At 37.5% G+C, this 23240-nt stretch overlaps 1 protein-coding gene across 1 annotated transcript in view; it reads right to left on the minus strand.

The window, feature by feature from the left end:
* Window positions 1-21772, minus strand: part of LOC100747867 — a 72894-nt gene extending 51122 nt beyond the window's left edge. The window contains exon 1 of the mRNA XM_003494617.4: window positions 20402-21772. The gene's annotated coding sequence lies outside the window, so the exon portion shown is untranslated. The remainder of the gene's footprint in view (window positions 1-20401) is intronic.
* Between the last annotated feature and the right edge of the window lie 1468 nt (window positions 21773-23240).

Below are 23240 nucleotides of genomic sequence, written 5' to 3' on the forward strand. Positions count from 1 at the left end.
GAAAACAGACAGTTCTGCATACAGAAATTCATCGTTCTAGAACCAAAACGAAAAAGAACAGTCTCACGTTCTCTCTGACACGAACAAGAAGGATAACGATATTTTCCGTCGAACTCTCTCTTCCCCTTTTTCTTTCTCTATCTGTCCCGCACAGTTCAAATAGATTCTCTGCAGCACGAACATGATCGAGTTAACGTTTAACTCGATTGTCATTTAAGGAACGAAATACTAAAACGGAAGAGTATCGCGAGTACATCGAGTGCCCGGGCAGACGGCTCGATTTTCAAAGTTCCCTCTTCCGTCGTCTTTATTAACATTATGAGTCATCCGTTTATTTCCCTGCGTGGAGCAAATACGCACACGGGGCCACGATATATATTTTTCTTGCAAATTTTCTCCGGGCATAATTAAAATAGATCCCCTGGGCCCGCTTGGATTTGCGCTGCTGAACGCAAGATTCGCGTTGTCTGTCGTTTCCTCACCGGTTTTCTCCAACGTTTGTCGCGCGCTGTCGCTCGTTTCCTTTTCTACGTTTTGCTACCGTCACCGTGCCACGTGTACCGATTTAAATTCAGCCCTCGCCAGAACCACGATCCACCCTGCTAATAAGTGTTTTCTTTCCAAACAGACACCGACCGCTTGTCTTCCGTGCCTCTGGCTTCATTACCGCCACGGCAATAACTTTTCTCCTCCAACATTTCGATCATCGAGTCTTTTTCCTTCCTTCTTCTCTACCTTTCTCTTTCTTCTTACATGTACGCACTCTTTCCTTCTTCCTTTCCTGCTTTCCTCTTTTCCGCGTTGTTTCTTTCTCTTTTATTCATCGAGTGTCGTCAACTTGCGGTCTAATATCGTTCGACGCGAACGATGGTCGTGTGATATCATTGGAATATCGGAAGCTTTGAAATGAATTATCGATTCTAATGTGACAATGGGAGGGAAAATTGAACGGTCAAGATTGATGTTCCCTTTTCGACGAGACGAAAATGGAGGGAAGGGCGGAGAAGAGATCGTAATCGAATTACATTGGTATTATTGATGGCTTATGTTTTCAAATGATTGGGATACTCTGATTTTTTCTCTTTTCCGTGACACGGGATATGTGCATCGGAGAACGTAATTGATAAGCGTATTATAATTATCTAGTTTATCGTTTAATTTTACATAACCGAAGAATTATTTCTTCGTAGTAATTCATCCTATGTATGTTATTACTATAATCTTCTAATTGCTGATCTCTATTAAATTGGATATAAAATTTAAAAGATACTCTTGCACGTTATTGTAATTTTGTTTGCTGTCTCAAATAATAGTTTTCTAGGTAAAAGAGCTTTTATGGTATATTTTCAGTTTAAAAATTTCTATAATTTTTGAGATGTATTATTTCCTATCATTATCTAAAAAATATACCTGTGTTAAACGATAGAATGGAGAAATCAGTCGATTCTTTTTGAATTATACAACTTCTTAAAGTTATGCTTGCAAGTTCAGAACCGTGTGCCCACGGATCTCAAAGATCTTAGTCGTTACATGTCTACGACATTCTATTTGCCCGAGAATCTACTTGCACTCGATTCTACCGCAGATGACTTTTCTACCATAGTCGTGATAAAACTTGAATAGAAGGAGTATAAGATGAAATCGTCACTGCAGATTGAAGGAAGAAGGTTTCATCGGAGGCGGTGTCGTTGGGCCGAAAGCTGTTACTGCCACGGTACAATGAAGAAGGCAACGTTCTTATGTACCGAGACGTTGCGAATCTCATTTGTATTTTTTAGCTTTATCGCGACACTTTGGCACGATTCGTAAGCATAAAAATGGCAATGAGACGACAAAGATACTTTTATGACATACATACGCGTTGGCGGACTCTTTTGCAACTTGTAACATCTGAATGAGCATTGAGCATCACAAAACCATTTATGACTTGCATGTAAATATTTCATGAATTTATGAGACGTTTGCATACAAGTATTTTTTGCGACAGTGGTCTCGCTAGAGAATTCTTCTTTGTAAATTTTTTACTCTTTCTCATTAATATCCTTGGAATTGACAGTATTCCTACAATATTAGTATACAGACATAGCTTTGCCTTCTGCGTATCTATGTTTCTCTTTGTATTTTTGTAAAGGATATAAATTAAGATATATGGAAATATGCACAAAGTTCTACGTCTAAATTTCTGTAATTAACGAAGCTATAAAAAGGACGTTTGAATGCAATTTTCCAAAAACAATCGTTTTTGGAAACTATTTTTCTCATTGTTTCTATAATATCCTAATTTAATTGACCTTAAATATTAGGTTCATTTAGTTTCATAACCTTTGGCAAAAGTAATTCAATATATATATTTTTATTGTTTTAATTAACTAAAAGTACATAGAGAAAATGATAAGGTAAATCGATTAATTATTGACTTCGTTCTCTTATTCTGCTACCTGTTCTAGACGCTCATTTTAATTAAGAACATATTTAGCTTTTTTTGTGTTGGATGAGTAAAATAGTCGAAATGGAAACTATTCGATGATTTCTTATTTTTAAGCCGGTCACCAACATTACCGCCAATATTTGTTCCTTTTTTTTAAAAAAAGGGTTCTGAGCGTTATTAAGGCGTGGATAAAATACTGATATAAAAAGTTATACAAACTCGTACAGAGTTGTACAAAGAGATCAAAGAAATTGAGAGAGAGAGAGAGAGAAAGTTCTTTTATTTATAATTTCTTTTATAGCAGATTGAGTTTCTCACTAATTGTGATGTAACAAATGAAAGTAGAAATTATTATATCTTTGTTATGGAGATTGGTTTTACTAAGGGCGTTTTATGTGCTACGTTCATTTTAACGAAAGAGTCGAGAATCCTGTTAAATGGATCGATTTAAAACGGTAGAGTTGATCTGGGTGATTTTTAAAAGACGCTTAAAAATACTGATTAATTAACAAGTAGAATTTCTTTCAATCACTCGAGCAAACTTCAAAAGTTACGAAGGAGTTTGATGAAACTTTCGACGAACCTACTTCTTGCATTTCCCTTCCTTCCTTCGTTACGCGTCAAGCAAACTTTCTATGCTTACAGTACATTGAAAAATTTGGATAGCTAGTCAAGTTTTCCTTGATTACTAAAATGAATGTTTTTAAGCAAGTCGCGAAAAGATTTAAATTCATAGATTTTAATACTTAATTTCTCTTTCCAACGTTGAATTTCGTTTTACGAATATTACTTAATTTATTGAATTAAAAAAAACATTCTGAATCCTTCTCTATAATATCTATAATCAAAAAGTTTACGCAAATCACTTAAATTTGTATTTTATATAGATAAATTGTTTTCTCTCTACGCATATATATATGTACCAATCCTCTTTATTGGATAAATATTTTTAAGAAATAATAATAAATAATATTTAGTAGGTACACGCGTGTAATTTACGTGAAAGTTCCAATTTTTTTTTTTTTTTTACTGTGTAAATTTAAATCCCTCGCCTTAACCTTACTATTATCTACGAAAAACATTCGAGAAAATTCCACAAAGTAACAAATGAATATCATTCTTCTCTTTTATGCTCTACTTTTCAGAAAATTCCAAGGAAACTCCGATTCAACTACGGAAACATCTACATGGCTCTTCTGTTTTCTTCCTTTCACCCATTACAAGCTACTTAAACTTTGCCCGTGTTACAAGAAAAAAGAAAAGTGTCTTAAAAAAATCTCGTTACTCGAGCAACATCGTTTGCTCCAGTTACTCGAAACCGCGCTCTCTGCAACAATAGAGTTCACAATAGAGTTTGACAAAATATTAGTCCGAATTAGCCTGCCCTATTACCCTTCCCCATAAGCCACCACTAACCAGATTAAACATCTCTTTTTCCAATTATACTTTCATCGTAAATAGCCCGCGTCGTTGGTTTATCACGCGATCCTGAGCCCCGATAACTGTTTATCTGAAAATACGCCGAAAAATAGTCGTAGCTTCGACTAAAGTGCTATGCAATTCCATAGCTCGCATTCCAGTTTCCAGCAGTTGATTGCTAAAATCGATACTTTTATTTCCAGTGTCACTTTCTACACAATGTCTATGTTTCAGACTGAATTAAGGATTAGATTGTTTTAAATTTTGAAAAGATTGTTTTCGATATATTTGTAGAAAGTTTTGAAAAATTACTTTCACTCTCACTATCGAATCTTTACTATGTAGAGTATATTTCTGTATATCTTTTTATTTTGACTGTAATTTACAATACAAAAATCGTAAAGTAATCTTATTCTTTTAAATCGAAATGAAGCTTTAATTATATTTCGATGAATCAGAACGAAATGTAGTTTATCAACTAATAAATTATTTCAAAAATTGCTATCCTGGTGTTTTGATACTAATATGAAAATAAAAAACAGAGTAGTAAATTTTGATACGAGATATACCTTTGTAAGAGAAATACATTGATTTCGTTTCTTTCTCGTCGTCTTTTATAAGCAATTAGGAAAAATTATTGCAGACATCGACATAGCGGGGGAGCGAATTCGCACGATACGTTTCCAAGAAGAACGTGCTCGAATATCTTCGCGCAATATTAAATCTTTCCACCTAACGTTCCAATTTCAGGCGTTAAGTTTTTTTCTTCCTCCTCTTCTCTCATATATTATACGAAACATATATTACACGAAAGGCGCCGACTTATCCAAATCCCGGAACATCTAGCGACATTTTCCTTTCTCTTAAACAACTTTAATTCTTTCCTTTCATCCGACTTGCTACGTATAAATTTAAAATCACGTCCTTCTAACGTTAAGCTGTAGAAAAAAGAGCTTCGCGAAAAACAAATCAATTTCTTTAACCGTCCAAACAAGAGAATACTCCCTTAAAGGAGAGGCTTGCCGGAGCTAGCGGGCGCGCGATTACTGAAAAGTTAAATAAGTTCGCCTGTAATCCTGTTTTCATGAAAATGCATGGCGAGGCGTTCGCTTTTGTGCCGCGTAATCCTGTACTATCGTGTAGGGCGGCTTTGCCTCTCACGGGGGACACTTTAAAGCGGCTAAAAAGCCCACAGAGCCGCAAGAAACCAGTAATAGTCGCGGGGGTTACTGAAATCCTCGTTATACTGTCGCGTAACCAATTCTTTAACGGACGTTTAATATGCACGACGAACAAGAGAAACGGGTCGAGTGATTCCCCGCGGAGATCCCATAATACTGGACGAAGAAGAGAGAAAAGCAGCAGGACGCGAGGAACTGACGAAAACGCGGTATAAAAATAATGATCCGAAACGAAGTCACCGGAAAACAGTACTTTCGTGCATTCCCGACGTAAATAGTGCTTCAGGTTTGCCAGTTTGGCTACGCAACGTAGTTTAGTCATGCTAGAGAAAGTGCGTAACGATCTATGGCGCGTCACCAGCTACTTTACGCTGTGACCGTAAAGTATCGCTGCCGATAAATTACGATTCCCGTGTTTCCACGGAGGTTTCGACGAACAATTCGTACTTTTCTTCTTAGAGCAGTTTTATGGATTTATAATTTTTGAGGTACATTTCGAGGGATTTCAGTGAGTTTTTGTAAAGCTTATAGATGAAATCTTGATCCTTTTTACGTTATATAAAAACTAGGTGGGGAAGATAAGTCTATTTTTCCTAATTTTCTGATCTTTATTAATATCAATTGGTATTTGTATCAATTTATATCAATTGGTGGTTGAAGAAAATTATTTTAGTATGAAATCAAAATAGCATTAATCTGTTATATGAATACACGAAATATTGTAAAAACACTGTATATTTTATTACGTAGCAAATAACGTTTTGAAATACTTAGAAGGGTGACGAAAATACATATTTGATTTCGAACAATATTTAGTAATATAGGATTGGATTTTGAAACTGCTTTATTTAACATTTGATAAATGTGGCTTATCACGTTTCTCTTCTACGGCGTTCATATTTCATTTTGATTCTCCTGGTACTAGTTCTATAATTTAGTCGTCGATAGTGTTAGGGTTAAAAATTTTGCACGTGCTCCAGATTTCTCATTTTGTGGAATTTGACGATACGAACACATCTTTGAACTCTCGTTATATTTTAAGTCTTACCCAATAAGTATAATAAGCGATGAATGAATCTATCAAATAACTATACGAATGAGTATGTGATGGAAAAGCGCTTGTACTAAATAAGCAGAAATTAGAAATTCATAAAATTATTTCTTCTCCCGTTACTTGCCCAATTCACCGTTTTAATTCCTTTCTCGAATTGATTTCGCTCGTAAAATGTGGTTCATCATCGTCGCTATACCTCGCCAGAACACAGCGACTATATTAAGGGGGCACTTCGAAGCAAGTTAAATTTCCTGTCGCTACTGAAAAGTTAAATAACTTTCAGCTGTAATCCTGTTTCCATGAAAATGCAAGCCAGTACTACCCGCTCTGTGCAATGTAATCCTACAGGATCGCATGACATTGCCCTACCCTTCTACTCAAAGGATGAAGAGGTGGATGAGGTGGGGGGTGGTGAAGGGAAGGAATATTCCTAACCGAGTGATGATAATTAAATTAGAATAATTAAATGGACATAGTTGTTATGGCAAACAACAATAACTTGGCGTATCTATCGTGATAGCGCATACTCACGCATACACAGAAGCGTCATTAACCTTGGAGTAATCAACGGCGAACAACACCGACCAACTGAATGTAATTAATTCTCGTGATTGATTCGTCCATTCGACACAGCAATTTCGTGATATTACACGGTATCTCGTTGTGAGGCAAGGCGAGAAATATTATCAGGTAAGTTGCATTGTCAGGTTGTCGTGTGGCTAATATTTTACCGGTTGGCGAAAGAGAAAAAGCGGACGGAAGAAATAAATTAATGCAATTTCAGAGGAGCAACGCAGACACGATACAGTTGCCAGAGAATGAGAGTAGCATCCATAAGATCGTTGTTCGAGCTGTTCCTCCTATTTTTCTTTTTTTTTTTTTTTATACAATGCTCTTACTACCTCAAAGGTATTTCATAACACTCGTTTATTTTTAGTTAAGTATTTGCTTTACGAACAAATGCTACGTTATATCTGTACATCCAGTTCCAAAAACGAACTCAAATTTCTTTTTGCCTCTCTCTCACTCTTTCTCTTTCTCTGTTATTTCTTTCTCCCTTTTTCTTTTTTGTGGCTACGTTAAAAAAACGATGGACTTTCTAGTCGTTGCACGCAACATCGGCTTTTAGCGGCACGCGTTAGAAAGCAAAACAATGCCGTTCGCCCACTACAACTATCCCGAAACTAAATACGCCTGTTTTCTTTTAATATATTACAGCCGGATGGGCTGCAGAGTCGAAGAGAAGAAGACACACGGACCGGCGTCGAAATAATATATTCACGTGATATCGTGTAACACTGTTTTCCTTCTCGTAAGGGGCTGCCTAAAATGAGCGCAGACCTCCCGCAGCTGCGGGTCCTACGTTATGCGCCACCACTACTCACTATGCTCTCCTATCCATTCCTCTTTCTTCCCTCTCGATTTCCCTCCGTCATTTACCCTGGTTCGCCTCGGAACCCTCCCTCTAGCTCTCAGCTCATTTCTCTTTCGGTATCGGTCTGTGTTTCGCGTTTATTTATCCTCCTCCAGCCCCTCGCCCTCCTCCTTTCTTTTTTCTCCTCCCTTTAAAACGCGATTCCATCCATTCCGGACTTCCCTTCTTTCTTTATCTTCTCCCTTCCTTCCTCTCGATCCGACGACAATCCGCGGCCACGGCTCGAGAAAACGAGACGCAAAACGATTTCCACCGAACGGTCCGTGCAGTTCTGGTTATTTTAAGCAATTGTTAAGTGCCGTGCCGGCTACCACGAAGACGCGTTTACATACTCCCGTCTCAAACACCCATGATTCAGTGATGGTTTGCACGGTACCGACCGGTGGATCTTTTCTCGCCCTCTTCGTCGCTCCTGCTCGGCTTACGCCATCGTTGCCCGTTTGTCTCCTCGTTGTCGTTTATCGCGCGTTTTGGCAGCTCACCCTTACGTTCAAGTTCGGGACCACTTCGCGGCAGATAAATCAACGGGCGTAATTAGACGTGGCCCGGCTGTAGTCCACGCGAAACCTGCTCCCTGTCGTCCTTTTCCTCCCCGTTTTTGCCACGAAGCGTCTACGATAGTGGCAACGGTGACACGGGTCCTCCAGGAATTTTGCCCTGTTTGTAGCGCGCGCGAACGGTCGTTAACTTGGATTTCGGGATATTTATTGGCAGGCTTGTTTCTCGCACGTATAAACGCAGTCTCGCCTCTACTCGATCGATCGTTTTATAGCCTTCGCGGAAACCTTTCGGGGATGAATGAATGCGAGAAGAGAAGAGAGACTAGGGTTGGGTGGCTGTTTTGTTGATACGTTTGGGGTTGGCTGGTGATAAACCGATGGACTCTTGAACGATTGCGTAACTTTTGATGCGTTTAGGATCGGAAACGTATGTTCCATTTGTTCTTGAAACACTTTTGTTCACATTTTTGCCGAGTATTGAAAGTAACAGTTACTCATTTTTCATGGCTTTGTTAAATTGTAATCGCGGATGATTCTTTATACGTTCGATATCACGTAATAGTTTCTTAAATTAATTGGATCTTCTTGTAATAATTCGATAATTTGTTGCCGAAGAGGAAATCCCGAGACTGTATATTTTCTAATATTGAACGCATAAAGCCATTTCCACTTATCTTTTATTTTATACGATTACTATATCTGTATGACAAGTCTTCCTTGAAGATGATACGATGCTTTCTTTATATTCAAGAGTTCAACTACGGACCGATAACTTAAATATTATGCAATGCCTGATATTATATTATTATTCTTTTATTTATTTATACGCATCTCTCGAAAGATAAATTAAGCAATTCAGCCGTTCCTAGACTTTTCAATTTCATTCTCCAGATATCTACAATTAACGTTCCATTTTCCAACCATTCCACGTCCCGATAAATGATCCAGTTATACGTGATTCGGTTATAAATGATTGCGAAGAATATTTCAATTTCTAAGAATGAAAATACAAAAGGTATAAAACTAGAAGCACGGACTCTTCTCCTACACCTGATGCATAGTTTATTATCAAAATATTGAGACACATTTATTGCGTAACTCATCGTGCCGAATATCACGATGAATCTTTTTTCTCCGCGTTAAAGGTTTCGTTTTAAAAATATCTCTTCTATTAAACCTCTTCATTTAATCCACGATGTTAATCGTCGAACGTGGCACGCGTCAATTTAAACTTTCCCTGGGAAACTGTACGATATTTAATTGAATAACCGAGACGTCCTGCCTTTTCTTATAATAACGATTTAATATATTCTGTTATGGTCCATTTGCGTAACTCGATAAGAAGTTAAGGTTTAATAGAAAAAAGGTCCGGCTGATAATCGAAATGAACTGACGCTGACGACGCTCGTCGCGATAAACTTCCTGGCCCGTTAGAAATTTTGTTACGAAACTTTTTTAGACAGAGTCGCCGAGATACGGAAATGCAGTCGAGTCGTAAAGTGTTTTTTTTCTTTTTTTTTTTACCGTACGCCTCGTGGGGATTTAGTGACGCATAAAATCTATACTTTGATCAAAGTTACCTTTTAACACGAGAATCTTCCAACACGAAGAACAATTTGCATGTAATACAAGTATTTTATATTTTATACTTATTTATGGATATTACACGTACGTATATACATTCCATATATATATATATGTCAAGAATATTATAACTTTTTAATACATACTTGGGCAAAATGTTTATAATGGCGAATTCTTAAATCAATTCTGTTAATGTTATGAAAGAACAATTGATTGTAATTGTAATTATAACTTTAATGGTTTAAATGTAATTATGCTTTTTTTGGAGGGGATTTGACGGTAACTACAATCGGGATAGGTCATTGACCTTATTAGGCCCATTACATTTTTCTTTCTATTGACCTAACATAGGTAAAGATTTCAAAGGTTTAGGAACGTGTACGTATAATTGCTAATCAATAAATCGCTAGTACGCAGAAATCGTTGTTGAATAATTTATACATGCATCAAACAGAGTAATATGAAACTATAGAGGAAACAAATATTTATTACGTTTTTTATTATATTTATATACATATCGTTACTTTTATATTATTATAATTGTTATATAGAATATTATAGAGAATATTTGAATTCGTGGCTTCCTGAATTACCAAGTACGCAATTATATATTCATCAATTCATTAAGTTCAAATAGTAGCGTCTAAATATTAGCGTTACTACATAATATTGCAATTGCTAAACACGAACGTGTTCAAAATGTTCAACATCAACTCTGTGGAAAAACTACGTAGCCGAGGAACATCGCACCCCACATTTTCGACAGGAAATTGCAAACGAAATTACCCTTCGCCGTTTCTCAAATTACAAAAATTGCAGCCTGCGTGTATATTTTACAAAGTCGGTCGGCAGCTTAAAAATTTCCAGCCGCGACGAAATTTACCCTCCACTTTCTCAAGCGAAGAGATCGCGTTTTGTAAAATTTCGTTCTTTCAATTTGTTCCTGGCCAACGATGTTCCAGGAAATGAGGACGAAAAAGAAAAAGAATTGTTTCCAGAATTTAAATGTAAAATTGTTGCGCGCCGCGTGTCTGTTCGTCCTCGATGTTGTATCTCCGCGCGATTTAATTTACACAGTCCTACAGCGGGATACTTTTATAAAACGGAGTAACTTTTAATTACGCGGCGAAAACGTATTGACCGAGCGAAGCCAGGCTCCATCAAATTCCGCTAAAATACGTTTGACGATTCACGAATTGGGACACACGACTGAACGGATGCGATACGATTCTGTATCTCGTGCCACGTTTGCTCTCCACAAAGTGCAAAGAACGAACAATAGTTTCATCGTCTGCGAGCGAATCAAAGGGTGCGCGTCAATTGCTGATAACAGGCAGATCATTTTTTAACCGCAATACGTCGGCCCCGATAGAGGAAAAACCGATCTGTGGGACGTGCAGTATCATGATGTGCTCGATTCGGAACAGTGTCTGAAAACAGCATACCAGTAACTCTGACACGATTTGATCGTCCAATTGAAAACTATCGAGTTATTTTTTATTTCAAATAACACGAGGAGAAAGAGAAGATTGCGGGCAAACGATGGATCAAATTGCAGAAATGTAGTTTTCCATTTGACACTCAAAATGTAATTTGTTATTTTAAGTGAAAGAAAATTTCTTCTTTTAACACGTGACATGATATCATTTTCGTAGAATTTTGAATTTCGTTAGGTGTAATCTTACAATAACAGCGTCCCTTAATTTTCGATGTCGAAAGAGGATAATTGGAAAAATTGAAAGACAATTAAGGATGAAGATAGAAAAGGGTATGAGTTTTAATATTAATATTGGTAACCAGTTTGTTCCATTACTTTAAATACAGGAAAATTGTCTTCTCTGATGTGAAACATATTATCGAATTTAATTATCGAATCTTTAGTTTTTTTTTTTTTTTGAATAAAAGAAAGAAGATGGAAGCAAAGTTTGAAAGAAATACGTGATTAAAATTGAAAAACTGTAATGGTATTTAATTAAATTGTCAATTCGATTGCGAAGTGTTGATAAGGTAGATGTATCGTATAAGATATGTTTAATAAACGACACACCTTTTAACAAATTAAAAACTAGATTTAACTGAATTTTAAAAGATTTCTTACTAAGACGTAAAACATGGATGATTGAATTTTATATAGTAATAAATATTCTGAGATTAAAATCGATATCGATATCAGCTTGAAGAGGTATCGTTCGATCGAATAATGTAAAAAGGATATAGGAGAAAAGCATACTGTAATTACTAGCAATAAAGAGAGAGAACCTAGCATTTATGCAGTGCTTAAAAATAACGTTCAATTACTATTGAGAGAGATGGTTGAACTTCTTTACGAAAGTTTCCTATGCGAAGAAGGAAACTTGTATGAAGAATCGTGTTAGAAAAGTGTAACTCTATCCGATGATCATAAAAGTTTAATGAGTTCATGGAGATTCCCTTTTTTAGTACTTAATAGGGGAAGTGTCAATAATTAACTGCGATTTTGTCGCATTTTATGGGAAACGGGTTCTTCTCCGATACGTCGTAATGAGGTTAATCCATGCATGAGAAAAATAATGTTAAATAATTCAGATGATGTTTAAAATAGTATTCACGGCAAGGAAGACGAGTTATACAACTTTTAACTTTACGAGACTTCCTACGCGAGAAGGAAACTTGATCGAAGGAAGCAAGTTGAAGAGGTGTAATTCCATCCACTAAAGGTGCTTTAAAGTTTAATAAAGAAATCTACAGACATTCTATCACAATTGCTCGTAACAAATGCAATCTATTATTCTAAATGGACGAACACCGTTCTCCTCGTGTTTCACAAAATATTTATTATTCATAACATGCGTTTCAGAACAAGCGCAAGCGAGAATTTCAGACATTACTTAGGAGATTGTATCGAATAAAATGTTTCATACAGAAACGAATTCTCCACTTTCGATATTTTCGTAATTGTAATTTTTGTTTTATAATTCTTACTTTTTCTACGATCGTGGTAATATTAAAAAAAAGGTAATACCAATTTCTTTTACATTTTAATATTTTGGAGTACTGCTAAAGAAAAATAGTTTCAACTAATTTCAACTAAAAAAATTGAATATAAATATGATATTACTTGTTAAATATTATGATCTTTAACGCTGAGGAAGTATATCTTAAATGTTTGCGAAAATCTAGTAAAATTTATTCATTTATTTAGTAAATTTTGTATTTAATATCCATAAGTAAATACGTCACACACTTTTCCGTCCGATTTATTGAATAGCCTTAAAAGTTTGAAGGAAATTAATGAGAAATAATTGCAATGTAACTTGCTATTGTATTAAATAGAAAAAAAAGTCAGTTGGTTCCATGTCCCAACGATGTCTCGAACGAAAAGTGGGAAAAAAGGAAAAGCGGTCAGTTGTTTCAACATTTCCAGAACGTTTTCCACGCCGGAAAAACGAAGCAGTCAAAGGGAAAAGCGGCGCACAGACCTGTAACTCCAGCAACGAACAACGCGTAAAAGTTTAAGTTACAATTTTCAGTGTATTTCTCACGAAACCGTAGAACGCGACGTTCCATTATCGTTAATCCGCATAAACACAAGGGTTGCAGGCGTAGTGCACTTTTACCGCGACTTATCGCGTCTAATGAAAACACGAGAAACTCTAGATTTATCATCGAGCCACATCGTCCGTGTACCTTGTTTTAACGACGATCGCAAGCGAACGTAACGGCCAATTCATACAGGGTGATTCTGAAATCGCGATATATTCAAAAAATAGTTGATTTCATAACGTAAAGGTGAGCTAAAAATATCGAACAAAACTGTTTTATACGTGCGTTCGTTTTTTAGAAAATCGAGTTCGAAAATTTCTTTCCGTTTACCTGTAATATTTATTGTTAAAAATAACACGTTCATTCGATCTGACCAATTACAGATATTCCTATTTGTGTTTGCAAAAAACGTCGCTATTTAATATGATTCTAAACGACATAATAAATTCAATAATTGAATTATTGTAACAATTCACAGAATACTGAAAATGATCTCAATAATACTATAGTTTATGATGTTGGTCGGTTTTATTGCTCTTGGTGTTACTCTTACATCATAGAAACAGTCCACACTAAAAATAACTGTTAATTAATAGACAATACCAAGTTCGAAAAGACGAAGATCTCAAACATCAATCGTTACCAGGTTGCGGTTACTCAGTTCCGTAAAGCAAGAACGTATTTGTGAAATCAACGACGATAGTTACAATATTATTAACATAAATCAATTACTGAAACTTACCGCACATTGCATATAATTATACCGTAGACTGTTGAGCGTCCACCGTCTTTATAAATTTATACACGCGAACAAAAGTAGATACGACAAACCAGATTGTCTACCATACCATTAGATAGTCAAACGAGACAAAAAAGGATCTCAATGTTGTATTTCCGACCTACTTTTTTATATCTCAATTTCGGAATCGCCCTGTATATCAATACCATCACGCGATACGAAAAACGTTCACAGACCGGATCATCCCCTCGCTTCGTGATAGAACGTTCGTCTTGACATGATAGAGAGTGCGGCAAATTATGTGGAGCAGTAGGATGTAGAAAGAAGACGCGAAGATTGTATTGTGTGCCAGCCGGTTGCAATCTCCTTGGCCCCCGAAATTGCAGAAAAGTGGTCCGTTGTATCAGCCTCTTTGTATATTAGACGCGAATGGCGGCGAGAAGCATTTTTCCTCGCTTTTATCCCCACCGCGTTGATCACTTTTTTCCCCTCTTACCGTCTAGGTAAAAAAGAGAAAACGAGGGTGAGAGGGCAAGGTTCGGTCGAGCGCGGGATTACTCGCGGCTGATTGTGCCGTTCGTCGCGACGAAAACGCCCGCACGATTAAACCTAACGATCCACTATTCCGGCCAAGAATAATACCGGCTCGTGCATCTTGCCACGAAGAGTTACGGCAAGCGGAAACTAACGAGGGCCCACCTTCGCATCCACTTTATTCGCGGAAAGGAGAGATTATTTCGCGCGTTCTGACCCCTACATAGCCCTTTTCCAGCTCTTCCCCTCGTTCTCCTCGCGTCTTTCTCGACGAGCTACCCTTGGCGAGCCGGCGCGACACCCTCGACGAGCCATCTCAGATACCAAGACCTTGCACCTTTGTCGCTGGTTTCTGGCTCGTGTGAACGAATTTTATATTAGACCGTCATAGAACGGTTCGTTACAGACGAGGCCAAGAACTGGTGCAACGTAGCTATGTCGCGTCTTTGATAGTTTACTCTTACGTAATGTGTTTTTCAATGTGATACGATATGGTTTTGAATGGATCGATCAGAGGGATTTTGGTCAACTGAGAAGAATGTTCGTACAGGAATAGTTGTCACTATACGTTTCTGGTATATCGAAGGATTAGTGAAGTTCGTTGCTTATTGTTTCATACGTAATGAATACTATTTTTGTATTAAATTGTACTATGTGGAGTATATCAATTTCTGCTTCTAAGTAGTAGGATCTTGGAAGAGTCTAAATATTTAACGTGCATTTAAGCAATTGTACGTCGAACACGAAATAGGAATACCGTATATGTAAGATAATTGTATTTTGATCTCGATAAAAGCTAACATTGATTTCATCCAAATTATCTATATATCTTTAGTAATTATACAAACACGAGACTGAAACCTGTTACTTTCGCGGATTTGATAGTTTTAATGTTAAACGCTTATTCTATACTATAATTTTTCTTCGTTATTTGTTCTAAAAACTAAATTTTATTCGTTAGATCGAAGAACTATTGACGTAAATTCAATAAATTATAGATGCGACTTTTTAAACTGTTCAATCAAATATGTTAACTCTTCTAAGCAACCACTAACTTTTCTAATACAATTTTTCAAATACCGAGAGTCGTAATTCTATCATAGCGTTAAATACGAGATAGTTTTTAAGCATTGAATATAATGAGTTCATTAAATACAGTAATCGTCACTTTCACGTAAAAGTAATATTAATTTGTTCTTCGTTTTACTTTAAATATTTCTGTCTCTTTCTTTAGAATGTTGAAGAAGTTCCGCTTTTTTGTCTATATCGGATTAGCATTAATACGTAAATGAGCCACGTTTCGTTTACTTAATAGCACGTAATTAGGCTTCTAATTGTAAGTTAAGTATTTCAGTTCGACCGTAACAGACGCACGGTGTTAAGCGCTGTTTCCAACCTAATGCGACCTAAATTGCGAATTTAGAAAGCAGAATTTATTCTCCATAATATACATCGGCTAATGGCTTTTTAAATCGAATGAAACTCGTCTGTGCGATAAATATGTAAGAGCCATTCAATTGCGATTAATTGAATTTAAACAAATCAAAAAAACTAAAGAAAAAAGGGAAAAGCAAAAAATGATAGAAGCATACAACAAAGCTTGAAAGTATTTTCATTTAAGTTGAAAAGAACGCCGATACAATGAATGGAAAGAGCGAACTTTTCTTCTCTTTCCTCTCTTTTTTTCACAGTGAAACGCTGGTTACGGCTATATACTATCGAACGAGGCAGAGAATTCGACGGCTTTCTTGTTAATTTATATCCTTTTATCGAAAATTTCATCGATCACCCTATCCGCGTTATTTTATGGATTATTATTATGAATAATACGCACAGGCGATAGGTATACTATGTACATCGATATATGACACAGACGATATTTAACTTTATTTTAATCCCCGACACGCGAGATAATACATCATTCTCTTTTCATGTAATGAATTTATCACAATAAAAGTATTAAACGTTAATTTCAATCGATCTGACTAATGTATTTTGACAGGGAATCTAGTAATCTGTTTCGGCGCACATCAATCCATAGAAAATCGATCCGAGCCCGGCAATACGTCGAATTTCGTGTTCCCCGCGGGTATTAGTAACACGAACTTCTGCTAATAACTACTCAGTCATCATATGGGACGTATGGTCGCTAATTAATAAGCTGTTTGATTGGCTAATTAGTTGGCCACGGCTTTTGACGTATCCTACCAACAAGTCGTTTACTGAAACAGCTTGCTTCAGGAAATTTTGTGAAGATTTTTATTCGATTGAAAATTATCCTCTTGCGTAACTTCTAATTATCTGTACTATTTCATTTCAGATGTACTTTTCGACGTCGTGTCGCACCAACCCGTGCAAAATTTTAAGTGCATAATAATTTATCTAATATTTTTAAAAAATTACTTCCATCAATATAATCTTCGTCCATCGTAAAAGTTATCAATATAAGTAAGAATCGATTTTTAAAGGTAGTACTTTAGTAATTTTATGAAAATTTAGTAACATGTATGCAAGATTTCTCATAGAATTGAACTTCTTTATATCTCTGTTCAGATTGAGTACTGCATTACGAGCGTGCTTTTATTACGTAATGTGGAACATTTTAATGTATTCTAATGTGATATGATTGGTTTTGAACTTTGAACGTCTTGTAACAAGTTTAATTCTTCGATATATCGTGATGGAGTTGTTTAATTGAATGTTTAAATGATACATATTTTATCTTTAAAATTGATAAGCATCTGTCTATAGTTGAAAATGATGCAATTAACACACGTATCGGTAAGATTACATTATTTATACTTATTATTTCCAATAGTCAGAATCAATAATCGAATATAGCCGAAGGATTAATGCATATATTAAAACGGTATTTAAAGCATTATTTTACATGCAGATTAATGCCATTTATTGAACGGCTTCGAAGATTTTAATACATTTTAGACATGTAACGTTAACTACGTCGCAATATACATACATTACATTAAATTCAATTTTGCAAACAAATACAGATTGCCAATTCCATTATATGTTACACGAATTTCGAAAAATATTAACCGCAACAACATTTGTGAATTATTATTTGTAGCGCTGTCCATTTAAAATCAGTGGAAATCAACGATTCGTAAACTACAGATCAGGTCAATTAGATCCATTTAATAAATCAAAGTCTATTCTCTTAAATGAAATCGGCGACGATGTATTATTGAACTTGCAGATTTCAAGATTAATCAACCGGATATTATTTAATGGGTTAAATTAGGCTTATTGCCAAACGAAGTGAGTAATTTTTAATTAAAAGTATTTCTGGATATATATAAAGCTAGATGATGGCAATAAAAAATATTCTGACTATAAAACTTTCCCATGCTATTCTATATATGTACTTACGCAGTTTTATAGTTCCAACGTAAACAGTGTACGACATAAACTGACCCATACATAATTTCGTCGCACAGATTCATAACATTACGCAACTTTATATCGAAGACTATCGTGGTATAAAAGATAATCTGACATTCGATTCATATAAATAATTTTTCAAACTCTGTACGTAAACAATACTAAAATACTTTTAACATATGTTGTCACATTATCATATGATCGTTTCAATATATCTGCGTTTATAACTTTTCTCTCTCTCTCTCTCTCTCTCTTATAAATCTTCATATAATAGAATTATTGATTCGTACCTACGCGTTTGTTAGAAAGTTTGGAATCATTGATACGTCAATTTATGAATCTGTATATTATTAAGAACGAGAGATTTAACGAATTATAGCAGTTTCCAATTTGAAATTACTTTTCACTATAGATTTAAATAAATTCTCACTGAATAATTAGCTATATCTATAATACTTATATTTTTTAGCTATATGAAATAAAACGCAAACATAAAGAAATAATAGTATCTCATAAAAAAGCTGGAATCGCCAAAATACTTTAAATAATAATCATAATCCGATTGTTTTACTGCGGTTGAATATACTAATTTAAAGTATATATACACTCGAACATTTATTCATACTTTCTCCATCAAAAAATTCAAGTACGCTTTCCATCGAGTAAGTAACGCCAAATTTTTCGCTAGCTACTTTCGCAATAAAGTTGCCAAATCTGCTACAACTACAATTAAAACACGGTATCAAACTCATATCAAACATTATGAACGGTTTCATTCGTTCTACCTAAAAAGTCCTCAAGCGATCTTCCCCCGTAAAATTTCACCGCGAAACACAGACGTACTCGCTTTAAAGAATGTATTTTTACCTCGATCTACGCCGCACGACCATGAGCAACATTCCCTCGTAGGTAACTATATCGGCTGGTGCTTAAAGTGCGGAGTCTCACGAGTCGTCTCACGGGGCCATTTACAATTTCATCGCGCGACGTGTCAGCCGTGGTGTTACGAGTTTCCCGAACGGTTGTCCGGAGCCACTGGCCAAACTCTCCAGATCGTTAACCCCGGTTAAAAGAGCCCCGGACAGAGATGGTTCGCGAGCGAACGAAAAGACCGACACTGGGCATTTTCTAGGCCATTGAGCCCGTTTGGGTAGAACCGATACGAAAAACACGATTTATCGATTCCAGGAACGAAGCGCTGGCCGTACAGTTTCGGCCCGGTCGTCATGATAACGTATGAACGTTTAAACTGCTCGCATATGCGGACCAATGTTTACCCTGACGGAGAGAATCAGAGTCGCGTAGTCACGGCCCGTGAGCTTTCGGCCCATTCATCGAGTGTTACAAATATGTTAGTCATGGTTAATTGCACCGGAGGTCCGTTTAATGAGAAACAACCTAGTCCATGGGTATTGGGATTCAATTCCTTCCTCCTCTAAATATCAACGAACACCAGCTGTAATCTGTGAATCGCACAGCTCGAATTAATTATTCCCTGCCTTAATACGAGGCAGCGCGATAACGCGCCGTGCCAATGAGCCGCGCTAAATATAAAACGCGCATGTACATGCGAAATACCGTCCGCATGATAAATCCGTGTGATCGATGGATCGCGTGAATATGAATAACGCGCGGTGTCTCGATTAGATTCCACCCTCTTCTCTCTTTTCTATCTGTTATCTCTATCGTTGTCTCTGTTACATCCTTCGTGTCTCTGTTTTCCTTTTGCTTTTTATTTTTTATCAAATTTATACCTCAATGTTATTTCGCGCATCGAATGGAGAATCGAACGAGCAGATTCTTTTTTCCTTTTTCGTCGCGTTTATCCGGTATACTATCATTGGCTGTATCTACACAAAAGCATCGAGCACAACGCTACATGGAAGCGGATTATGGGTGCTCCGCGAAGAATCGCGTCTTTCTTACCACTCGTACCAACAGGTGTGCGAATTTCTCGGAACGCACTTTGTATATTTTTCTTGTGCATCCTAGCTACACGTGTTACGGCTATGTTAGGTTAAATAAGCCCGCGTTCTATTGTAGCCTGCACATTGTCAGGGGTAGAGGGCTAATACCAGAGCTTGCACAATGGTGTAGCGCCAAACTTTTATGAAAGCCCGGCGAAATTTTTCCGTCCCTATTATTCTTTTATGCGCAACGAGGTATCTCGCGTTCTTGGAGGGGAAATATATTCAATTGTTTCCTAACACGGGCTCGTTAAGGAGCATCGGGATAGAAAGGAGGGAAAAAAAAGGAGAGGCAGAAAATAAATTGCCCCCGTAAATTTAGATCCCGTGACAATAACAACGAATCGTCAACAAGCCGACCTTGATTCCGGATAATCTACTTGTTGGACCGAAGTCCGATATTCTGACTCGATATCCCCGGTCGACGGGGCACGTGCTTCTTAATACGCGCTAGTTAAGTGCATCAATGATCGTGTCTTTTTAGCATTGAAATTGCATTGGCTTCACCTGTCCGGCGTAAGAGTAGAAAAATTCGACAACTCAATTTGAATAAATTTCTCGGCCCGCCTACCGAGCACGCGATAAAGTTTTTTCGAGCATAAAATTACCAACTATATTCGGTGTTTTGCGGCTTACCTTCTCTGATCGTCGCACCATAAATTTCTTCGCTTCTTTCCACCGGTCGTCCTTAACGAGATCCTCGTCGATTGTCCATCAGGGATCGCGCGTCGGAACGCGTTACACACACGATCAACGTGTAGCAGCAGATACCGTGGAAAAAAAGAGCGATTTGCATTAAACGTCAACCTGATGTGTTGTGTTACGCTCGATCACACCGATTCCATCGTGAACGAGCTTCGATTATATCGAACGTAAATCTTCGTTTCACTTTCGCTTTGATAGACTGCCAGTATAGATTTTCGTTTAATCGAACTTCGCGTATGTCGGAAGGGAAAAAAGGCGCCTACCCTTGTTCGTCCTACGCGATCGTCTCGTGCCACTTTTTCAATCTTGTCCGAGTGCTAAGCTTTTACGTTTGGCAGCGACATTGCGTCCGGCACCAAGGGTCCAAACTTTTCTCTGGAAGTTCGATCGGCGTTCGTTCGGAAAGGGCCCTGGTCGAATAAGTGTAGCGTTGTTCCACCGCACCAAAGGTATTTCACCTCTCTTTCACCCTTCGTTCTGTTTCCTTTTTTTGCTCTTCGGTTTCCTCCGAGGAAAGATTAGTTTTCTACGGACGATTCAATCGCGAGAAAAAAATACGGCTGAGCTTCGAGACACACCGCTCTCTGTTCGACACTGGAACGAAATTGTCGAGCGGCTTCGAGGGAAAAAGTTTTTCCGTGAAGTTTCGCGGGGTGATGATGGTGGGGGCTTACTCGCCTCCGGTCGTAGAGGGGTGTGCAGCCAGCACGTGACACTTTTTATCGGGGAATCACACGTGTCACGCGAGATTATTGGCCTTTGTGAGCGCCTTGACAAATGGTCCACCGCATATGGCGCGTCGCGCACGACTGAGGCCAGATTTCGCTTCCACCATCCTCTCCCTCTGATCTACCCCCACCAGGCCGTGGCTCCATCCTCTTCTTCGTCCCTCGCCGTTTCCCTGAGTGTCGTCGTTGTAACACGCAGACTCCGTTACGACGATGCTTTTCTTCCCGTGAGACAGCTCTTTGGTCAGGTGCTCCTCTTTTTACGTTCCCGATCAAAGCAACACAGGAAAGCATCTACAGCCAGCTTTCTTATTTTGACCGAGTGCACTAAGTGTATTCTCGATCAGACTCCCCGCGTCTGGACCAACAAGATGTTCTTTGACCCACCGTGAATCGGATAACATGCTCATCGTACGATGCGTTTCCCGCTACCGTCACTGCCCCTCTCCTGTTGCCACTTTGCGAACAATTACGCAATAGATACTTTTTCAGATAATCGCATCGACTGGAGCATCGTCGTTTCCAAGGACCTCGGTATCCCGGTCCAACCGTTACGCCACATCAAATTTACTTTCCTCCAAGAGATATCCACGGTTGTATCGTTTTCTCGAGTGTCTGCCCTTCCCTCTCTTCGAGAAACGACCAAACGTACTCGTGTATTGTCCCAAGACAAGGGAAGTATCTTTTGAGTCATCGTAGAACCGATGGATTTCAGAGATGCGTTACTTGCTACAACAAATGCTCGAAGAATGAAGTGAGCGGACTGGTAACGATGAAAATAGGTGATCCAGAAAATTTTTCAATGACTAAAACCAGTGTCAAATTACCTGTTTCGTCAACGAGTCCGCTATCGCGGCTGTTTTTCACCACTTTGAAAGTACGTGCGCACTCGGACGTGTGATAAATACCGGTCCCGCGGGTATTACAAATCAGATAGCATTCTACCTTCGGTAGTATGTTTTTTTTCTTTTTTTTTTTTTTTGTTTCCTCTTGCCTCCTTCACTATCCCCGCATGTTCCCTGAACTGTTCGACGTCCCGGATAAATGTACATATGTCGTGATGTTCGTGGCGATGTTCTCAGCGACGTAATCGAAGTTCGTCGAACGTACGCTGCGTGTACCGCGATCGAAACGTCAAAAGAATCGAATTAATTCTTCGTGGCGCGATCTCTAGTGGAATTCTGTCTTTGATCAGGTGTATCTCTTTATGACGCCGATCAAAGGCGAAGGAATCCGTCTAAGCCGGCTTTCTTATTGTAACGGAGACAAGCGAGCCAGCCATGTTCCTCGGCCAACGTCCAGAACCTTTCTTGGGGCTGTTATAAATTAGCCGAGTTTTATTGTGCCTTATGTTCCTGTCACGCCTTATACAGGGAACTTCATTTCTTTCCTCTTGAACGTTTAATAGATAAGCGACCGGTAAAAACATCCTGGTGTTGCTATTCAAGGGAAGTTCGTTTATTGATTCCGCTGCCTCCTAAGAGTGATTCGTTTCCCCTTATTCTCCACGATTAAGCGTTATCTTCTCACCTTTAGGATCTGACCGCTCGGAGAGAGGTAGTTCCTTTTGATGTCAGAGATGTGTGCAATATACGATAAGATATCGTAGATTGGCATTTGAATAATTTTTATGCTTCTAATAATATTTTTTGTTAAAAAAAATATCTTTTACTCCTAATTCTTTTTTTTATAAATTCTATAATTTGTACTTTCAACGTGTCAACGATCTTTCCTATTTTTCAATCAAATTTCTGGAAATTTTTATACAATTTTAGTAACATAATATAACGATATTCTCGCTTAATTATTTTAACGTCTCTTCAGTACTACAAAATAATTATGATTAAATAATCGAAGCTTTCAATTTAATTATTAAAAATTCTGCGATGTTTCTAGAATCAAAAACTACGGACTAATTACATCTGAACAGTTTCACCTCGTTTTGTATTAATCTTACGAGCCATGTAAATTTATCCAATTACGAAGAAGAAGCTACTATCAAATCAAGCCCGATCTTTCTAATTTGCACTCTTGTACCGCAT

The sequence above is a fragment of the Bombus impatiens genome, unplaced genomic scaffold (assembly GCF_000188095.3).
Source record: "Bombus impatiens unplaced genomic scaffold, BIMP_2.2 scf_3007, whole genome shotgun sequence".
NCBI lineage: Eukaryota > Metazoa > Arthropoda > Insecta > Hymenoptera > Apidae > Bombus > Bombus impatiens.